This window comes from Salvelinus namaycush, unplaced genomic scaffold, assembly GCF_016432855.1.
Source record: "Salvelinus namaycush isolate Seneca unplaced genomic scaffold, SaNama_1.0 Scaffold243, whole genome shotgun sequence".
NCBI lineage: Eukaryota > Metazoa > Chordata > Actinopteri > Salmoniformes > Salmonidae > Salvelinus > Salvelinus namaycush.
In genome coordinates this window covers 69,825-92,431 of record NW_024059264.1, presented here as the reverse complement: position 1 = coordinate 92,431, position 22,607 = coordinate 69,825, and the positions used below count along the sequence as shown (strand labels likewise).

The 22,607-nt window shown below is 51.1% G+C and overlaps 1 pseudogene; it reads left to right on the top strand.

Moving 5' to 3' along the window:
• The first annotated feature begins 10 nt into the window (after positions 1–10).
• On the top strand, positions 11–22,607 carry LOC120038930 (annotated as a pseudogene).

The window sequence follows — 22,607 nt, the reverse complement described above, 5'->3', positions numbered from 1 at the left end:
CCATGTCCACATGGTAATGGTTGGTCAGGGCCTGTTATGTGACATACCCAGTCTCAATCATGGAAATGTGGCGGGCTGTGACATCCCATGTCTCAGCGTGAATGGGGTCAGGGCCTGTTGATTCCCCATGTCTCATCATTGATATGGTGGTGGGGCCTGTTGACATCCCCCATGTTCTCAATCATTGTAATGGTGGTGGGGCCTGTTGACATCCACATGTCCGTCATTCTGGAATGGTCGGTCCGGGGCCTGTTACATCCCCATGTCTCATCTGGAATTGTGGTCGGGGCCTGTTGACATCCCCATGTCTCATCTGGAATGGTGGTCAGGTCTGTTGACATCCCCATGTCTCATCATGGAATGGTGGTCGGGGCCTGTTTGACATCCCCATGTCTCATCATGGAATGGTGGTCGGGGCCTGTTGAAATCCCCATGTCTCATCTGGAATGGTAGTCAGGGCCTGTTGACATCCCCATGTCTCATCATGGAATGGTGGTCGGGGCCTGTTGACATCCCCATGTCTCATCATGGAATGGTGGTCAGGGCCTGTTGACATACCCATGTCTCATCATGGAATGGTGGTCGGGGCCTGTTGACATCCCCATGTCTCATCATGGAATTGTGGTCGGGGCCTGTTGACATCCCCATGTCTCATCTGGAATGGTGGTCGGGGCCTGTTGACATCCCCATGTCTCATCTGGAATGGTGGTCAGGGCCTGTTGACATCCCCATGTCTCATCGTGGAATGGTGGTCAGGTCCTGTTGACATCCCCATGTCTCATCATGGAATGGTGGTCGGGGCCTGTTGACATCCCCATGTCTCATCATGGAATGGTGGTGAGGGCCTGTTGAAATCCCCATGTCTCATCATGGAATGGTGGTCAGTGCCTGTTGACATACCCATGTCTCATCATGGAATGGTGGTCGGGGCCTGTTGACATCCCCATGTCTCATCGTGGAATGGTGGTCAGGGCCTGTTGACATCCCCATGTCTCATCATGGAATGGTGGTCGGGGCCTGTTGACATCCCCATGTCTCATCTGGAATGGTGGTCGGGGCCTGTTGACATCCCCATGTCTCATCTGGAATGGTGGTCGGGGCCTGTTGACATCCCCATGTCTCATCATGGAATGGTGGTCGGGGCCTGTTGACATCCCCATGTCTCATCATGGAATGGTGGTGGGGCCTGTTGACATCCCCATGTCTCATCTGGAATGGTGGTCGGGGCCTGTTGACATCCCCATGTCTCATCATGGAATGGTGGTCAGGGCCTGTTGACATACCCATGTCTCATCTGGAATGGTGGTCGGGGCCTGTTGACATCCCCATGTCTCATCATGGAATGGTGGTCGGGGCCTGTTGACATCCCCATGTCTCATCATGGAATGGTGGTCAGGGCCTGTTGAAATCCCCATGTCTCATCATGGAATGGTGGTCAGGGCCTGTTGACATACCCATGTCTCATCGTGGAATGGTGGTCGGGGCCTGTTGACATCCCCATGTCTCATCGTGGAATGGTGGTCGGGGCCTGTTTACATCCCCATGTCTCATCATGAAATGGTGGTCGGGGCCTGTTGACATACCCATGTCTCATCATGGAATGGTGGTCAGGGCCTGTTGACATACCCATGTCTCATCATGGAATTATGGTCGGGGCCTGTTGACATCCCCATGTCTCATCTGGAATTGTGGTCGGGGCCTGTTGACATCCCCATGTCTCATCTGGAATGGTGGTCAGGGCCTGTTGACATCCCCATGTCTCATCATGGAATGGTGGTCGGGGCCTGTTGACATACCCATGTCTCATCATGGAATTGTGGTCGGGGCCTGTTGACATCCCCATGTCTCATCTGGAATTGTGGTCGGGGCCTGTTGACATCCCCATGTCTCATCTGGAATGGTGGTCAGGTCCTGTTGACATCCCCATGTCTCATCATGGAATGGTGGTCGGGGCCTGTTGACATCCCCATGTCTCATCATGGAATGGTGGTCGGGGCCTGTTGAAATCCCCATGTCTCATCTGGAATGGTGGTCAGGGCCTGTTGACATCCCCATGTCTCATCTGGAATGGTGGTCGGGTCCTGTTGACATCCCCATGTCTCATCATGGAATGGTGGTCGGGGCCTGTTGACATCCCCATGTCTCATCATGGAATGGTGGTCAGGGCCTGTTGAAATCCCCATGTCTCATCATGGAATGGTGGTCAGGGCCTGTTGACATACCCATGTCTCATCATGGAATGGTGGTCGGGGCCTGTTGACATCCCCATGTCTCATCGTGGAATGGTGGTCAGGGCCTGTTGACATCCCCATGTCTCATCATGGAATGGTGGTCGGGGCCTGTTGACATCCCCATGTCTCATCATGTAATGGTGGTGGGGCCTGTTGACATCCACATGTCTCATCTGGAATGGTGGTCGGGGCCTGTTGACATCCCCATGTCTCATCATGGAATGGTGGTCGGGGCCTGTTGACATCCCCATGTCTCATCATGGAATGGTGGTGGGGCCTGTTGACATCCCCATGTCTCATCTGGAATGGTGGTCGGGGCCTGTTGACATCCCCATGTCTCATCTGGAATGGTGGTCGGGGCCTGTTGACATCCCCATGTCTCATCGTGGAATGGTGGTCGGGGCCTGTTGACATCCCCATGTCTCATCTGGAATGGTGGTCGGGGCCTGTTGACATCCCCATGTCTCATCATGGAATGGTGGTCGGGGCCTGTTGACATCCCCATGTCTCATCATGGAATGGTGGTCAGGGCCTGTTGACATCCCCATGTCTCATCTGGAATGGTGGTCGGGGCCTGTTGACATCCCCATGTCTCATCATGGAATGGTGGTCGGGGCCTGTTGACATCCCCATGTCTCATCATGGAATGGTGGTCAGGGCCTCTTGAAATCCCAATGTCTCATCTGGAATGGTGGTCGGGGCCTGTTGACATGCCCATGTCTCATCGTGGAATGGTGGTCGGGGCCTGTTGACATCCCCATGTCTCATCGTGGAATGGTGGTCGGGGCCTGTTGACATCCCCATGTCTCATCATGGAATGGTGGTCAGGGCCTGTTGACATACCCATGTCTCATCATGGAATGGTGGTCAGGGCCTGTTGACATCCCCATGTCTCATCATGGAATTGTGGTCGGGGCCTGTTGACATCCCCATGTCTCATCTGGAATTGTGGTCGGGGCCTGTTGACATCCCCATGTCTCATCTGGAATGGTGGTCAGGGCCTGTTGACATCCCCATGTCTCATCATGGAATGGTGGTCGGGGCCTGTTGCCATCCCCATGTCTCATCATGGAATGGTGGTCGGGGCCTGTTGAAATCCCCATGTCTCATCTGGAATGGTGGTCAGGGCCTGTTGACATCCCCATGTCTCATCATGGAATGGTGGTGGGGCCTGTTGACATCCCCATGTCTCATCTGGAATGGTGGTCGGGGCCTGTTGACATGCCCATGTCTCATCGTGGAATGGTGGTCGGGGCCTGTTGACATCCCCATGTCTCATCATGGAATGGTGGTAGGGCCTGTTGACATCCCCATGTCTCATCATGGAATGGTGGTCGGGGCCTGTTGACATCCCCATGTCTCATCTGGAATGGTGGTCGGGGCCTGTTGACATCCCCATGTCTCATCTGGAATGGTGGTCGGGGCCTGTTGACATCCCCATGTCTCATCGTGGAATGGTGGTCGGGGCCTGTTGACATCCCCATGTCTCATCTGGAATGGTGGTCGGGGCCTGTTGACATCCCCATGTCTCATCATGGAATGGTGGTCGGGGCCTGTTGACATCCCCATGTCTCATCATGGAATGGTGGTCAGGGCCTGTTGACATCCCCATGTCTCATCTGGAATGGTGGTCGGGGCCTGTTGACATCCCCATGTCTCATCGTGGAATGGTGGTCGGGGCCTGTTGACATCCCCATGTCTCATCTGGAATGGTGGTCGGGGCCTGTTGACATCCCCATGTCTCATCGTGGAATGGTGGTCGGGGCCTGTTGACATCCCCATGTCTCATCATGGAATGGTGGTCAGGGCCTGTTGAAATCCCCATGTCTCATCGTGGAATGGTGGTCAGGGCCTGTTGACATCCCCATGTCTCATCGTGGAATGGTGGTCGGGGCCTGTTGACATCCCCATGTCTCATCGTGGAATGGTGGTCGGGGCCTGTTTACATCCCCATGTCTCATCATGGAATGGTGGTCAGGGCCTGTTGACATACCCATGTCTCATCTGGAATGGTGGTCAGGTCCTGTTGACATCCCCATGTCTCATCATGGATTGGTGATCAGGGCCTGTTGACATGCCCATGTCTCATCGTGGAATGGTGGTCGGGGCCTGTTGACATCCCCATGTCTCATCGTGGAATGGTGGTCGGGGCCTGTTGACATCCCCATGTCTCATCTGGAATTGTGGTCGGGGCCTGTTGACATCCCCATGTCTCATCTGGAATGGTGGTCGGGGCCTGTTGACATCCCCATGTCTCATCATGGAATGGTGGTCGGGGCCTGTTGACATCCCCATGTCTCATCATGTAATGGTGGTCGGGCCTGTTGACATCCCCATGTCTCATCTGGAATGGTGGTCGGGTCCTGTTGACATCCCCATGTCTCATCATGGAATGGTGGTCGGGGCCTGTTGACATCCCCATGTCTCATCATGGAATGGTGGTAGGGCCTGTTGACATCCCCATGTCTCATCTGGAATGGTGGTCGGGGCCTGTTGACATCCCCATGTCTCATCTGGAATGGTGGTCGGGGCCTGTTGACATCCCCATGTCTCATCGTGGAATGGTGGTCAGGGCCTGTTGACATCCCCATGTCTCATCTGGAATGGTGGTCGGGGCCTGTTGACATCCCCATGTCTCATCATGGAATGGTGGTCGGGGCCTGTTGACATCCCCATGTCTCATCATGGAATGGTGGTCAGGGCCTGTTGACATCCCCATGTTTCATCTGGAATGGTGGTCGGGGCCTGTTGACATCCCCATGTCTCATCATGGAATGGTGGTCGGGGCCTGTTGACATCCCCATGTCTCATCATGGAATGGTGGTCAGGGCCTGTTGAAATCCCCATGTCTCATCATGGATTGGTGATCAGGGCCTGTTGACATACCCATGTCTCATCGTGGAATGGTGGTCGGGGCCTGTTGACATCCCCATGTCTCATCTGGAATGGTGGTCGGGGTCTGTTGACATCCCCATGTTTCATCTGGAATGGTGGTCGGGGCCTGTTGACATCCCCATGTCTCATCATGGAATGGTGGTCGGGGCCTGTTGACATCCCCATGTCTCATCATGGAATGGTGGTCAGGGCCTGTTGAAATCCCCATGTCTCATCATGGAATGGTGGTCAGGGCCTGTTGACATCCCCATGTCTCATCGTGGAATGGTGGTCGGGGCCTGTTGACATCCCCATGTCTCATCTGGAATGGTGGTCGGGGCCTGTTGACATCCCCATGTCTCATCGTGGAATGGTGGTCGGGGCCTGTTGACATCCCCATGTCTCATCATGGAATGGTGGTCGGGGCCTGTTGACATCCCCATGTCTCATCATGGAATGGTGGTCGGGGCCTGTTGACATCCCCATGTCTCATCATGGAATGGTGGTCAGGGCCTGTTGAAATCCCCATGTCTCATCATGGATTGGTGATCAGGGCCTGTTGACATCCCCATGTCTCATCGTGGAATGGTGGTCGGGGCCTGTTGACATCCCCATGTCTCATCGTGGAATGGTGGTCGGGGCCTGTTGACATCCCCATGTCTCATCATGGAATGGTGGTCAGGTCCTGTTGAAATCCCCATGTCTCATCATGGAATGGTGGTCAGGGCCTGTTGACATACCCATGTCTCATCATGGAATGGTGGTCGGGGCCTGTTGACATCCCCATGTCTCATCTGGAATTGTGGTCGGGGCCTGTTGACATCCCCATGTCTCATCTGGAATGGTGGTCGGGGCCTGTTGACATCCCCATGTCTCATCATGGAATGGTGGTCGGGGCATGTTGACATCCCCATGTCTCATCGTGGAATGGTGGTCGGGGCCTGTTGACATCCCCATGTCTCATCGTGGAATGGTGGTCAGGGCCTGTTGCCATCCCCATGTCTCATCATGGAATGGTGGTCGGGGCCTGTTGCCATCCAAATGTCTCATCATGGAATGGTGGTCGGGGCCTGTTGAAATCCCCATGTCTCATCTGGAATGGTGGTCAGGGCCTGTTGACATCCCCATGTCTCATCTGGAATGGTGGTCAGGGCCTGTTGACATCCCCATGTCTCATCATGGAATGGTGGTCGGGGCCTGTTGACATCCCCATGTCTCATCATGGATTGGTGGTCGGGGCCTGTTGACATGCCCATGTCTCATCGTGGAATGGTGGTCGGGGCCTGTTGACATCCCCATGTCTCATCGTGGAATGGTGGTCGGGGCCTGTTGACATCCCCATGTCTCATCTGGAATTGTGGTCGGGGCCTGTTGACATCCCCATGTCTCATCTGGAATGGTGGTCGGGGCCTGTTGACATCCCCATGTCTCATCATGGAATGGTGGTCGGGGCCTGTTGACATCCCCATGTCTCATCATGTAATGGTGGTGGGGCCTGTTGACATCCACATGTCTCATCTGGAATGGTGGTCGGGGCCTGTTGACATCCCCATGTCTCATCATGGAATGGTGGTCGGGGCCTGTTGACATCCCCATGTCTCATCATGGAATGGTGGTAGGGCCTGTTGACATCCCCATGTCTCATCTGGAATGGTGGTCGGGGCCTGTTGACATCCCCATGTCTCATCTGGAATGGTGGTCGGGGCCTGTTGACATCCCCATGTCTCATCGTGGAATGGTGGTCGGGGCCTGTTGACATCCCAATGTCTCATCTGGAATGGTGGTCGGGGCCTGTTGACATCCCCATGTCTCATCATGGAATGGTGGTCGGGGCCTGTTGACATCCCCATGTCTCATCATGGAATGGTGGTCGGGGCATGTTGACATCCCCATGTCTCATCATGGAATGGTGGTCGGGGCCTGTTGACATCCCCATGTCTCATCATGGAATGGTGGTGGGGCCTGTTGACATCCCCATGTCTCATCTGGAATGGTGGTCGGGGCCTGTTGACATCCCCATGTCTCATCTGGAATGGTGGTCAGGGCCTGTTGACATCCCCATGTCTCATCATGGAATGGTGGTCGGGGCCTGTTGACATCCCCATGTCTCATCATGGAATGGTGGTCAGGGCCTGTTGAAATCCCCATGTCTCATCATGGAATGGTGGTCGGGGCCTGTTGACATCCCCATGTCTCATCGTGGAATGGTGGTCAGGGCCTGTTGACATCCCCATGTCTCATCATGGAATGGTGGTCGGGGCCTGTTGACATCCCCATGTCTCATCATGTAATGGTGGTGGGGCCTGTTGACATCCCCATGTCTCATCTGGAATGGTGGTCGGGGCCTGTTGACATCCCCATGTCTCATCATGGAATGGTGGTCGGGGCCTGTTGACATCCCCATGTCTCATCATGGAATGGTGGTCGGGGCCTGTTGACATCCCCATGTCTCATCTGGAATGGTGGTCGGGGCCTGTTGACATCCCCATGTCTCATCATGGAATGGTGGTCGGGGCCTGTTGACATCCCCATGTCTCATCTGGAATGGTGGTCGGGGCCTGTTGACATCCCCATGTCTCATCATGGAATGGTGGTCGGGGCCTGTTGACATCCCCATGTCTCATCATGGAATGGTGGTGGGGGCCTGTTGACATCCCCATGTCTCATCATGGAATGGTGGTGGGGGTCTGTTGACATCCCCATGTCTCATGAATTTGGTGGTAATCCTGTTTTCTCTATTTTGGACTCCTCTTATAGAAATATGTATCTGTCAGAGGCGCAGAGCCAAGTGGACCTCAGACACACACACTAACTGGAGGAGAATGCAAATAGTGAATCTGTATAAATTCACGAGAGAAAGAGGGAAAGAGAGAGAGAGAAAGAGAGAAAGAGAGAAAGAGAAAGATAGAAAGAGAGAGAGATATACACACACCACTGCTCCCGAATGCACAGCATGGATGAGTCCATATCCTGTACCCCATATTACTCTGAAGATAGTGATGGGACAGAACAGAAGCATCCTAGGCTAGCACATAACGTTCTGAGAACCATATGTTTCTTAAAGCTTGGTGAGAGCACGCTTGTCCTGTGGTCATTTTGCATACAACCTTCCCACAACCTTCCCACAACCTTCCCGGAATGGTGCAGGATAGTTGCTTGGCTTTGGAACATTCTCAGCATATTTAAGGAACTTGCATAAAAAATACGCCATATTAGCTCCATCCTAGTACCACAGTCGACCAATTCTAATTCTACTCTCACTGATGCCGTGTCACAATAAAATAAAAAATATTTTTCCATGATTAATGCCTAAGGAAATTAATTTCTATGTGTCCTATCTGTGATTAAAAAAAAAGTTAACCCACACGAAGCTAGAAGTGTTATTAAAAGTCATTAGAGCTGCCGAGGCACCAATACCACGGACAATCGGCAAAGTTTTATTCAACATTTCAGCTTGTAGAGGACTATTTCCAGAATCAAACACTGTCACACGGCAGGTACTGGTAGCCTAGCAGTTAAGACCAGGAACCGACAGGTCGCTGGTTGGAGTCCCCGAGCCGACGAGGTGAAAAATCTGACGTGCCCTTGAGCATGGCATTTAACACTAAATGTTCATATAAGTCGCTTTCGATAAGAACATCTGCTAAATTGCAAAAAGTGTTCCAGATGGTGTATTAGAAATTCACCGTCTGGTCCCCAGGCAACCAATCAACCAACTGTCAGTGGCTGTGCAGGTGTGAATCACTGGCTGATGGCTGTTGTTTAACTTGCTTGTCTTTCATTGCAGAAAGCCCTGAGGCACAGAAGAGTGAAGCATTATGGTTACTAGTTTCGCTACAACAAAACAACATTGTGGACAAAAACAAACCGTTACCTGGATGTGTTTGTGTCTCTCAGTCCCTATGACCATGGTTGCAGTGTTGGAATATACTCTCAGTGAATATAATCTGAATGTTTGTGGTCGTGTTCCCAGGTCTTCTCCAGGTGTGTGTCCCTGTGCTGGAGAAGTGTGTGAGGCACAGACACACAGACGTCATGCCAGACCAGCTGACTGTGAACCAGTACCATTCTGGACAAGGTGAGTGTAATCTCATCTCATCCAGTAGCTGTAGTACTCTCCTTAACCACACAGGGGAGGCAGAGCTCTGCAGTCAGAACGTGGAGGACAATAAAGGCAGAAGCAATGCTGTTGTGGAATCAAACTAGTGTGTTGAACTGGAACTGAACACAACCCTCATGTCAGTTATTCAGAGGTCATTTATAAACCGTTATACTTGTTGGTGTTTGGATAACTAATGTTAGTAGTGCTGGTGTTTAAAGTTATACCATTGAGGCAATGGTTTATTTGTGTTCTTGTTGTCAGGTATTCCTCCTCATGTTGACATTCACACTGCCTTTGAAGACCTCATCCTCTCCCTCAGCCTGGGGGCTATGGTACATCTACATTGTGTGTGTGTGTGTGTGTGTGTGTGTGTGTGTGTGTGTGTGTGTGTGTGTGTGTGTGTGTGTGTGTGTGTGTGTGTGTGTGTGTGTGTGTGTGTGTGTGTGTGTGTGTTCAGGGGACGGGGGGATGGGGACAGTGAGGGTAGGGGGACGGGGACAGTGAGGGTAGAGTAGATGATGAGGATAGGGGGTACGGGGACTGTGAGGGTAGGGTAGATGATGAGGACAGGGGAACGGGGACTGTGGGGGTAGGGTAGATGATGGGGACGAAGGTAAGATAGATGATGGGGACGGGGGACGGGGACTGTGAGGGTAAGGTAGATAATGGGGACAGGGGGATGTGGACAGTGATGTTAGGGTAGATAATGGGGATGGGGGACAGGGACAGTGAGGGTAGGGTAGATGTTTGGGACAGGGGAACGGGGACTGTGAGGGTAGGTTAGATGATGAGGACAGGGGAACGGGGACTGTGAGGGTAGGGTGGATGATAGGGACGGGGGACGGGGACTATGAGGGTAGGTTAGATGATGAGGACAGGGGGACGGGGACTGTGAGGGTAGGGTAGATGATGAGGACAGGGGAACGGGGACTCTGAGGGTAGGTTAGATGATGAGGACAGGGGAACGGGGACTATGAGGGTAGGGTAGATGATGAGGACAGGGGGACGGGGACTATGAGGGTAGGTTAGATGATGAGGACAGGGGAACGGGGACTATGAGGGTAGGGTAGATGATGAGGACAGGGGAACAGGGACTATGAGGGTAGGTTAGATGATGAGGACAGGGGAACGGGGACTATGAGGGTAGGTTAGATGATGAGGACAGGGGAACGGGGACTATGAGGGTAGGGTAGATGATGAGGACAGGGGGACGGGGACTATGAGGGTAGGGTAGATGATGAGGACAGGGGAACGGGGACTATGAGGGTAGGTTAGATGATGAGGACAGGGGAACGGGGACTATGAGGGTAGGGTAGATGATGAGGACAGGGGAACGGGGACTATGAGGGTAGGTTAGATGATGAGGACAGGGGAACGGGGACTGTGAGGGTAGGTTAGATTATGAGGACAGGGGGACGGGGACTGTGAGTGTAGGATAGATTATGAGGACAGGGGAACGGGGACTGTGAGGGTAGGTTAAATGATGAGGACAGGGGGAACGGGGACTGTGAGGGTAGGTTAGATTATGAGGACAGGGGAACGGGGACTGTGAGTGTAGGATAGTGTTAAGAGAATTATGTTCTCAATGTTCATAAACTGAACTTCAATTAACTACTCAGTCTGCAACCCAGAATTTGTAAGATACTGGTTGAAATGAAAACAGACAGAGGCCCAGCCTTCAATAGTCAAATGTTTATTCACGAGAACGTTCTGAAGTCCACAATACCAAGACATCCATTTTATAGCGGCGCACATACTTCCACACAAACAGTAGGTATCATACGCACATACATACACACAAACAGTAGGTATCATACGCACATACTTCCACACCAACAGTAGGTATCATACGCACATACTTCCACACAAACAGTAGGTATTATACGCACATACATACACACGAACAGTAGGTATCATACGCACATACATACACACAAACAGTAGGTATCATACGCACATACTTCCACACCAACAGTAGGTATCATACGCACATACATACACACCAACAGTAGGTATCATACGCACATACATACACACGAACAGTAGGTATCATACGCACATACTTACACACCAACAGTAGGTATCATACGCACATACTTACACACCAACAGTAGGTATCATACGCACATACTTCCACACACACAGTAGGTATCATACGCACATACATACACACGAACAGTAGGTATCATACGCACATACTTCCACACCAACAGTAGGTATCATACGCACATACTTCCACACAAACAGTAGGTATTATACGCACATACATACACACGAACAGTAGGTATCATACGCACATACATACACACAAACAGTAGGTATCATACGCACATACTTACACACCAACAGTAGGTATCATACGCACATACTTCCACACACACAGTAGGTATCATACGCACATACATACACACGAACAGTAGGTATCATACGCACATACATACACACCAACAGTAGGTATCATACGCACATACTTCCACACAAACAGTAGGTATCATACGCACATACTTCCACACCAACAGTAGGTATCATACGCACATACTTCCACACCAACAGTAGGTATCATACGCACATACTTCCACACCAACAGTAGGTATCATACGCACATACTTCCACACCAACAGTAGGTATCATACGCACATACATACACACAAACAGTAGGTATCATACGCACATACTTCCACACCAACAGTAGGTATCATACGCACATACTTCCACACAAACAGTAGGTATCATACGCACATACTTCCACAGCAACAGTAGGTATCATACGCACATACATACACACAAACAGTAGGTATCATACGCACATACTTACACACCAACAGTAGATATCATACGCACATACATACACACCAACAGTAGGTATCATACGCACATACATACACACGAACAGTAGGTATCATACGCACATACATACACACCAACAGTAGATATCATACGCACATACATACACACGAACAGTAGGTATCATACGCACATACATACACACCAACAGTAGATATCATACGCACATACATACACACCAACAGTAGGTATCATACGCACATACATACACACCAACAGTAGGTATCATACGCACATACTGTATCACTACCCAGCCGACAAAGATTAGGGACCGTGAGAAGTACTCCCTGCCCTCTCCCAAAGCTCTCAGTGGCCCCTAGCCAAGGTCGGCACCGAATTTTGCTCAGACAGTCTGTGTTTAAGATACTATAGAGACAGAAATTTTGCTCAGACAGTCTGTCTTTAAGGTACTATAGAGACATATTGTACAGATATATTGTTTTACCCTAATTCTGACTAAAACTACACACATCATAAATAATAATTTTATGATTCTAATCAATTTCATACAATTATATGGTTTCAGAGTGGGAATATTCTAATCATTCATTTAAACATATAAATTCCATCAACAGATAGTTGATGGGGACGGGGTACGGGGCCTGTGGGGGTAGGGTAGATAATGAGGGTAGCGTAGATGATGAGGGTAGGGTAGATGATGAGGGTAGGGTAGATGATGAGGGTAGGGTAGATAATGAGGGTAGGATAGATGATGAGGGTAGGGTAGATGATGAGGGTAGGGTAGATGATGTGGACGGGGGACAGGGACTGTGAGGGTAGGGTAGATGATGTGGACGGGGGACAGGGACTGTGAGGGTAGGGTTGATGATGAGGACGGGGGACAGGGACTGTGAGGGTAGGGTAGATAATGAGGGTAGGGTAGATGATGAGGGTAGGGTAGATGATGAGGGTAGGGTAGATGATGTGGACGGGGGACAGGGACTGTGAGGGTAGGGTTGATGATGTGGACGGGGGACAGAGACTGTGAGGGTAGGGTTGATGATGGGGACGGGGGACAGGGAGAGTGAGGGTAGGTTAGATGATGTGGACGGGGGACAGGGACTGTGAGGGTAGGGTTGATGATGGGGACGGGGGACAGGGACGGTGAGGGTAGGGTTGATGATGGGGATGGGGGACAGGAACAGTGAGGGTAGGGTAGAGTAGGGTAGATTATGAGGGTAGGGTAGATGATGGGGACGTGGGACGGAGACTGTGAGGTAGGGTAGATGATGGGTACAGGGGGACGGGGACTGTGAGGATAGGGTAGATGATGGGGACGGGGACTGTGAGTGTAGGGTAGATAATGAGGTTCGGGAAGATGATGAGGACGGGGGGATGGGGACTGTGATGCTAGGGTAGATGATGCGGACAGGGGGACGGGGACAGTGAGGATAAGGTAGATTATGAGGGTAGGGTAGATGATGGGGACGTGGGACGGAGACTGTGAGGGTAGGGTAGATGATGAGGGTAGGTTTGATGATGGGGACGGGGGAACGGAGACTGAGGGTAGGGTAGATGATGGGGACTGGGGGACGGGGACTGTGAGGGTAGGGTAGATGATGGGGGATGGGAACAGTGAGGGTAGGGTAGATGATGGGACGGGGAGACGGGGACAGTGAGGGTAGGGTAGATGATGAGGGTAGGGTTGATGATGAGGGTAGGGTTGATGATGGGGACGGGGGAACGGAGACTGAGGGTAGGGTAGATGATGGGGACTGGGGGACGGGGACTGTGAGGGTAGGGTTGATGATGGGGACGTAAATGGCTTCGATTTGCTTTCTTTCCTCACAGAACATTGTCTGTTCCCTGTCCCCCATCCTCTCTCTTCTGCCCACCCTGTTTCTGTCTCGGTCTCCCTGTCTCGTTCTCCCTGTCTTGGTCTCTCTGTCTCGTCTCGGTGTCTCCCTGTCTCGGTCTCTCTGTCTCCGTCTCTCTGTCTCGGTCTCCCTGTCTCGGTCTCCCTGTCTTGGTCTCTCTGTCTCGTCTCGGTGTCTCCCTGTCTCCGTCTCTCTGTCTCCGTCTCTCTGTCTCGGTCTCCCTGTCTCGGTCTCCCTGTCTTGGTCTCTCTGTCTCGTCTCGGTGTCTCCCTGTCTCGGTCTCTCTGTCTCGGTCTCCCTGTCTCGTTCTCCCTGTCTTGGTCTCTCTGTCTCGTCTCGGTGTCTCCCTGTCTCGGTCTCTCTGTCTCGGTCTCCCTGTCTCTGTCTCTCTGTCTCGGTCTCTCTGTCTCGGTCTCTCTGTCTCGGTCTCTCTGTCTTGGTCTCCCTGTCTCGGTCTCTCTGTCTCGGTCTCTCTGTCTCGGTCTCTCTGTCTCGGTCTCCCTGTCTCGGTCTCTCTTTCTCGGTGTCCCTGTCTCGGTCTTCCTGTCTCGGTCTCCCTGTCTCGGTCTCTCTGTCTCGGTCTCCCTGTCTCGGTCTCTCTGTCTCGGTCTCCCTGTCTCGGTCTCTCTGTCTCGGTCTCCCTGTCTCGGTCTCCCTGTCTCGGTCTCTCTGTCTCGGTCTCCCTGTCTCGGTCTCCCTGTCTCGGTCTCTCTGTCTCGGTCTCTCTGTCTCGGTCTCTCTGTCTCGGTCTCCCTGTCTCGGTCTCTCTGTCTCGGTCTCCCTGTCTCTGTCTCGGTCTCTCTGTCTCGGTCTCTCTGTCTCGGTCTCCCTGTCTCGGTCTCCCTGTCTTGGTCTCTCTGTCTCGGTCTCTCTGTCTCGGTCTCCCTGTCTCGGTCTCCCTGTCTCGGTCTCTCTGTCTCGGTCTCTCTGTCTCGGTCTCTCTCCCCTCTTTCTTTCTCTCTCTCCTCTCTCTCTCTCTCTACCACTGCAGTGAAAAAGCTTTTCAGAGTTTCTGTGAGAGTGCTACTGTAGGAGTCTAATTGAAAGGTTTGAGGATAAGGAGGTGTGATTTTGTGTGCTCACGTCTTTGTATTAAGGTTTTCCCGTCTAATGGGAGGGTTAGTTATATTTAAGTCCTTTCTCTGCTGGAGAGGCCCTCACAATTATGTTTAGTATCCCACAAGAGACCCACACACATACAAACTACCGTGGAGAGTTCCTTCTTATAGACCGAGTTGATGGTGCGTCTCTTTTTTTCATTCATGGTGAATTAATGAAAGAAATACAAAGACAGATGGAGAAAGAGGAAAGGGGGGAATGGAAAATGAGGTCCCAATATCTCATATGTTTGTGTGACGTTGTTCCCTGTCACAGCTACTAGGGAGACACTGTCAGTACATGACTGGTTGACAGGCGGGGGCAGCTTTTACTGTGACATGCTGATAGGGCGGCTGCTTCAGATGCGGCAGGGGTAGAGGGGGGTGGCTTTATATGCGACACCTCATCTGTTCCGTTCCAGGGTGCCATTAGCAACAGCCTCTCTTACACAAGATCAATTACAGACAGACAGAGTGCACCGGGATCTTGTCTACGTGTCTAACAAAATGATAAGGAACTTCTCAATATGGGAAATATGGGAAATAACTGTTATACCTAGATTCTCTTTTTTTTAATACTTTCTTTTTATTTAAGAACACACAAACAAAAAATGAAAAATGGTCTGGCAGGTACAGCACACATCATACGTACATCAGATTAGTTACAGTAACATTATCTTTGAATTAAGCCATTTTCAAGTACGAAACCCATTTTATCCCAGTATTCACACATTCCATATAGTGTATTTCTATAACAATGTCTACCCATTGTGTCACGGTTTGTTATATCTATAATAGACACTGTAGATATCCTTGTCTCTGAAGCTGTGGGGAAGTAGGCAGTGATGAGTGATCGTTTGTGATACTGAAATGGTTTGTAATGTCTTTGTGATGAAGTGTTGTGAGGAACGTCTATGTTTTGTAATGAAGTAGTAGGCGGTCTTGAGGGTCTTTGTTTCTTCAGTAGAAATAAATAGAGTGTTGTAACTGATAGTTGTAGGATTATACTGTGTTATTATTTCTGACATAGTGCATTAGGTTATCTAGAGTGATAGATTAGGCCTACTTGAAGATATCTTCGTTTCCTCTGCAGTAATAATTTAACAGGAAGTCGTCAGGCAATCGTAATGAATCAGTAAACATCGAGCTGTTTTTCTATTCAATTGGTGTGTGTGTGTATGTGTGTGTGTGTGTGTGTGTGTGTGTGTGTGTGTGTGTGTGTGTGTGTGTGTGTGTGTGTGTGTGTGTGTGTGTGTGTGTGTGTGTGTGTGTGTGTGTGTGTGTGTGCGCGCACGTGCGTGTGATTAATTGTTGAGCGTTGAAGCGTAACAAAGCTGTCTGGTTCTGGATTGATTTGGTCACAGCCGAGCGGCTCCATTGATAGGTTAATACTCCTCGGAGGATCTGAGAGGAGGAAGAGAGCCCAGATCGTGTGCATTCGCATGTCTATATCAATAGGGCCTGTGATTTGATGGAAGAGAAAGTGGTGTAGAACGTTGTGATCTGTTCCTGCTATGTAGCACACAGGTGCAGCAGTGTCTGAAGTTCCATTATATCCTGTCATTCTCTCTCTCTTCTTTCTCTAGCTCTATCTCTCTCTCACCATCCCTCCCTCACTCCATCTCTCGCTCTCTCTCATTGCAGACAGTGATGGATTTCCATCATCATGAAGGGCGCTCCTGTGGTGTTGCCACCACTGAAATGGGGGAGGGGGGGGGGGGAGATGGGAGGGAGAGGAAGGGAAGGGAGAGAGATGGGGGAGGGAGTGAGAATGATAGGGGAGGGAGAGATGGGAGACAGAGAGAGAGAGTTGGGGGAGGGAAAGAGAGATGGGTGAAAGAGAGAGAGGGGAAGGGAGGGAGAGAGAGAGAGATGGGGAGGTAGCGAGAGTGATGAGGGATGGAGAGAGGGAGAGTTGGGGGAGGGAGAGAGAGCGAAGGGATGGGATGGAGAGAGAGATGGGTGAAAGAGAGAGATGGGGAGGGAGAGAGATGGGGGAGAGAGAGAGAGAGTGAGAGAGAGAGAGATGGCAAGGGAAAGAGCAATGGGGAAGGGAGCGAGAGAGAGAGGTGGGAGGGGGAGAGAGGTGGGGGGAGAGGGAGAGAGAGCAATGGGGGAGGGGGAGAGAAAGAGAGGTGGGGGAGGGATAGAGAGAGAGATGAGGGATGGAGAGTGATGGGGAAAGAGAGCTGGGGGTGGGAGAGATGGGGAGGGAGAGAGAGTGATGAGGGATGGAGAGAGAGAGAGATGGGCGGATGGAGAGAGAGCGATGGGATGGAGAGACCTTGTCCATAGACGGCTTACAAGGTAAGGAAACCAATGTAATTTTGTAATTTGGGTGATGGGGAAAGAGAGCTGAGGGAGGGAGAGATGGAGAGGGAGAGAGAGAGAGATGGGGAGGGAGAGAAAGACCAAGATGAGGGATGGAGGGAGAGGGAGAGGGAGAGAGATAGAGCAAGATGGGGAGGGATGGAGAGACCTATGGACCCACATGTACGAGAGAGATGGAGGGGGGAGATGAGAATGGAGTAACAGAGAGAGATGGGGAGGGAGAAATAGAGCTGTGGAGAGAGAGAGCTGATACTTTTGGACTTACTGTTAAGAGAGAGATGTAGATGGAGAGAAGGAGAGACAGAGATGGAGAGAGAGTGGGGGTAAAGGTTTCAGGATTTCTGCCACAAGTGTTAGTATGTGTAAACATTGCCATGGACACCAAGTCATGGATTGATGTCATACCTTCAAATCAGATCAAATGTTATTGGTCACATACACATGGTAAGCAGATGTTAATGCGAGTATAGCAAAATGCTTGTGCTTCTAGTTCCAACAGTGCAGTAATATCTTACAAGTAACCTAACAATTTCCCAACAACTACCTAAAACACACAAATCTAAAGGGGTAAATGAGAATATGTACAAAAAGTATATGGATGAGCAATGGCCGAGCGGCATAGGCAAGGTGCAATAGATGGTATAAAATACAGTATATACATATGATGTAACATATATAAACATTTTTAAAGTGACATTATTTAAAGTGGCATTGTTTAAAGTGACTGGTGATCAATTTATTAAAGTGGTCAGTGATTTGGTCTCAATGTAGGCAGCAGCCTCTGAGTTAGTGATGGCTATTTAAAACAGTCTGATGGCCTTGAGATAGAAGCTGTTTTTCAGTCTCTCTGTCCCAGCTTTGATGCACCTGTACTGACCTGACCTTCTGGATGATAGCAGGGTGAACAGCCAGTGGCTCGGGTGGATGTTGTCCTTGATGATCTTTTTAGCCTTCCTGCGACATCGGGTGCTGTAGGTGTCATGGACGGCAGGTAGTTTGCCCCCGGTGATGCATTGTGCAGACCGCACCACCCTCTGGAGAGATTTGCGGTTGAGGGCGGTGCAGTTGTCGTACCAGGCTGTGATACAGCTCGACAGGATGCTCTCGATTGTGCATCTGTAAAAGTTTGTCAGGTTTTGGGTGACAAGCCATATTTCTTCAGCCTCCTGAGGTTGAAGAGGCACTGTTGCGCCTTCTTCACCACACTGTCTGTGTGGGTGGACCATTTCAGTTTGTCTGTGATGTGTATGCCGAGGACCTTAAAACGTTCCACATTCTGCACTGCTGTCCCTTCGATGTGGATAGGGGGCTACTCCCTCTGCTGTTTCCTGAAGTCCACGATCATGTCCTTTGTTTTGTTGGCTTTGAGTTTGAGGTTGTTATATTGACACCACACTCCGAGTGTCCTCACCTCCTCCCTGAAGGCTGTCTCGTTGTTGTTGGTAATCAAGCCCACTACTGTTGTGTGGTCTGCAAACTTGATGATTGAGTTGGAGGCGTTCATGGCCACGCAGTTGTGGGTGAACAGGGAATACAGGAGGGGATTGAGCACGCACCCTTGTGGGGCCCCAGTGTTGAGGGTCAGCGAAGTGGAGATGTTGTTTCCTACCTTCACCACCTGGGGGTGGCCCGTCAGAAAGTCCAGGACCCAATTGACAGGACGGGGTTGAGACCCAGGGCCTCCAGCTTGATGATGAGCTTGGAGGGAACTATGGTGTTGAATGCTGAGCTGTAGTCAATGAATAGCATTCTTACATAGGTTTTCCTCCTGTCTAGATGGGATAGGGCAGTGTGCAGTGTGATGGCGATTACCTTGTCTGTGGACCTGTTGGGGCGGTATGCAAACTGAAGTGGGTATATGGTGGCCGGTAAGGTGGAGGCGATAAGATTCTTGACTGGTCTCTCGAAGCACTTCATGATGACAGAAGTTATCTTTGCCTTCTTGGATACAGGAACAACGGTAGCCATCTTGAAGCATGTGGGGACAGCAGACTGGGATAGGGAGAGATTGAATATGTCCGTAAACACACCAGCCAGCTGGTCTGTGCATGCTCTGAGGACGCGGCTAGGGATGCCGTCTGGGCCAGCAACCTTGCGAGGGTTAACACGTTTAAATGTTTTACTCACGTCAGCAATGGAGAAGGAAAAGGGGGGGCACAGTCCTTGTTAGCTGGCCGCGATGGTGGCACTGTAATATCGTCAAAGCGGTTAAAGAAGGTTTTTAGTTTGTCTGGAAGCGTGATGTCGGTGTCTGTGACGTGACTGGTTTTCTTTTTGTATTCCGGGATTTCCTGTAGACCCTGCAACATACGTCTTGTGTCTGAGCCGTTGATTTGCGACTCCACTTTGTCCCTGTACCGGCATTTCGCTTGTTTGATTGCCTTGCGGAGGGAATAACTACACTGTTTATATTCAGCCATATTCCCAGACCTCTTTCCTCTTTCCTCTTTCCAAATGCAGTGGTTCGTGCTTTCAATTTTGCGCGAATTCTGCCATCCATCCACGGTTTCTGGTTAGGGTAGGTTTTAATTGTCACAGTGGGTACAACATCTCCAATGCACTTCTTTATAAACTCACTCACCGAGTCAGCGTATAGGTCGATGTTGTTCTCTGAGGCTGACTAGAACATATTCCGTGTGATCAGAACATTCTTGAAGTGTGGATTGCAATTGGTCAGACCAGCATTGAATGGTTCTAGTCACTGGTACATCCTGTTTGAGTTTCTGCCTATAAGACAGTAGGAGCAAGATGGCGTCGTGGTCGGATTTGCATTACGAAAGTTAGAGTAGCAGTGATCGAGTGTATTACCCCTGTGCATAGGGCAATCAATATGCTGATAGAAATTCCTTGTCCATAGACTGCTTACAGGGTAATCAAACCAATGTCATTTTGTAATTTGGGTGAACTATCCTTTAAAATGTGTGTTTTCTGTGTTTTTTACAGGAAACATTTACATTTTAGTCATTTAGCAGACACTCTTATGCAGAGCGACTTGCAGTAAGTGCATACATTTTCATATTTGTTAGTACTGTTCCCCCGTGGGAATCGAACCCACAACCCTGGCGTTGCAAGTGCCATGCTCTACCAACTAATAACCCCCAGGAAGTTTGACGTGGTGCCAGCCTGTGACCCAGAATCTCCTGCTGCAGTGACCTCTGACCTCATTAACCATAGTAACCTCACCCTAAGGGGAGGGGCACCAGGACCTCTCTCACCTTCCGTAAGTTGTGCCGCACACCATGTGACTGCGGTGAGCTTCTTGGTTTGTAAAGGAGATGGGATTGATGTTTTTGTGTGTCTCTGTGTGTACTGCCTGACGCCTGCTGTGTGGAGGCGGAAATTGGTCACAACATGTACAAGGGGATCGCTGGTCCCTTCAGCATCACTCGACACTCCCCCTAGCCACGCGTGTGTCACTTCCTGTCTTCCCTCGAACCAGAAACCATTCTCGCTGATGTGGGCTCTGGGAACGGAAACTACCTGGGCATCAACCTGGAAGTGATTGCGGTAAGGGGGTCTGTGAGGGTAGTTTATAAATACTCGCATCTTTTAACACTATCAATGGAGGAGAGAGAGTTCTGTTTATTGACCCTGCGGCTCTCTCTCTTCTCTCAATTCAATTAGCCTACCATACAAGCTTTTCACAGACTCTTTTTTGCAAAATGTTCTCAGCTTTGCGAACCCTGATGAAGACAATTTACAGTAATTAACGCTACACTATTTTTGTGAAAATGGATTAGGATACCTGCAGAGACTCTTCTCCCCCTCAGCCATTCTTATAGTGATAACTTCACTACTTTGAATTGAATGCGAATGTTGACCTTTGTGTGTCTGTCTCTGTGTATGAGCAAGAGGGAATGTACATTTTTTGGCGTGTGTGTGTGTGTGTTTGTGTGTGTGTGTGCGTGCGTGCGTGCGTGCGTGCGTGCGTGCGTGCGTGCGTGTGTGCGTTTGCACTTGCACATGATGAAAGAGACTATATGAAATTCTCCTCCAGCCCAGATCCCTCCTTATAGGCTAGAGTGAATGACTCATAAAGCTTAATTACATTTCTCCTCCGAACAACAGTTTTATTGAAAAGATTATTACTGCTATCAATTTCCCTCACTCTCGCCTCTCCTACTATGCTGTGAGTTATTGTGGCTCGCTAATCTGACTGTAATTTGTCCACTGCTGGTTTTCATTATGTGGAGTAAATTGGATGGCTTTGATAAGGATGAAAATGTCTTCATGAATCTCTCGATGAGGCTTGTGTACAGGCAGGCCAGTAATGGGGGGCTTTATAATCAGTAGTTGTGTACATTCCTTTCACTATTTAATCTGAAAACTGTGGGAAAGGAGTAATTACTCCCAGCCTTACCCCCAGCCTTATTCCCAGCCCTACCCCCAGCTCTACCCCCAGCCCTGCTCCCAGCCCCAGCCCTACTCCCAGCCCCAGCCTTATTCCCAGCCCTACTCCCAGCCCCAGCCTTACCCCCCGCCCTGCTCCCAGCCCTACTCCCAGCACCCCCCCAGCCTTATTCCCAGCCCTGCTCCCAGCCTTACCCCCAGCCCTGCTCCCAGCCCAGCCCCCCCCCCAGCCCTACTCCCAGCCCTACCCCCAGCCCTGCTCCCAGCCCTCCCCCAGCCCTGCTCCCACCCCTACTCCCAGCCCTACCCCCAGCCCTGCTCCCAGCCCAGCCCTCCCCCAGCCCTGCTCCCAGCCCAGCCCTCCCCCAGCCTCCCCCAGCCCTCCCCCAGCCTTACCCTTAACCCAACCCCCAGCCCTGCTCCCAGCCCTACCCCCAACCCTGCTCCCAGTTCCAGCCCTACCCCCAACCCTGCTCCCTGTTCCAGCCCTACCCCCAACCCTGCTCCCAGTTCCAGCCCTACCCCCAACCCTACTCCCAGTTCCAGCCCTACCCCCAACCCTACTCCCAGTTCCAGCCCTACCCCCAACCCTGCTCCCAGTTCCAGCCCTACCCCCAACCCTGCTCCCAGTTCCAGCCCTACCCCCAACCCTGCTCCCAGTTCCAGCCCTACCCCCAGTCCCGCTCCCAGTTCCAGCCCTACCCCCAACCCTGCTCCCAGTTCCAGCCCTACCCCCCAGCCCCGCTCCCAGTTCCAGCCCTACCCCCAACCCTGCTCCCAGTTCCAGCCCTACCCCAAGTCCTGCTCCCAGTTCCAGCCCTACCCCCAACCCTGCTCCCAGTTCCAGCACTACCCCCAGCCCCGCTCCCAGCCCTGTGTTTCACCGCTACTACCATGTGTTCCAGAAGAGGGAGCTAGAGCTGTTGTATTCGGCACATGTGACATATCAAAATGTGATTGA